The sequence below is a fragment of the Trichechus manatus genome, unplaced genomic scaffold, assembly GCF_000243295.1.
Source record: "Trichechus manatus latirostris isolate Lorelei unplaced genomic scaffold, TriManLat1.0 scaffold00049, whole genome shotgun sequence".
Taxonomy (NCBI): Eukaryota; Metazoa; Chordata; class Mammalia; order Sirenia; family Trichechidae; genus Trichechus; species Trichechus manatus.
The window spans coordinates 5,905,635-5,905,911 of NW_004443985.1; positions in this window are offsets into that span (position 1 = coordinate 5,905,635).

Here is a 277-nt window from a genome sequence, read left to right on the forward strand (position 1 = left end):
TAGCAGGGTGTCTAGGGCCATAGACTGGGTGTTCCTCCACACAGGGTTTTTTGGGGTAGGAAAGGAGTGTCCGAGTACCGGGAACCTCCACAAGTACTGGGAAAGCGCTCCCACGTTTTACGGCGCCAGGAAGGATGCTGAGATAGCGGGCGGCGACGAGGGGCAGCCGCCTGGGAAATCCTGGAAAGTCCCGGGAAGTACACCGGAGTCCCCGGCTCCGCCGCCCCAGCGGCTCAGCACCGCCGCCACCAAGCTCGAGCCCGACGGCGGGCGCTCG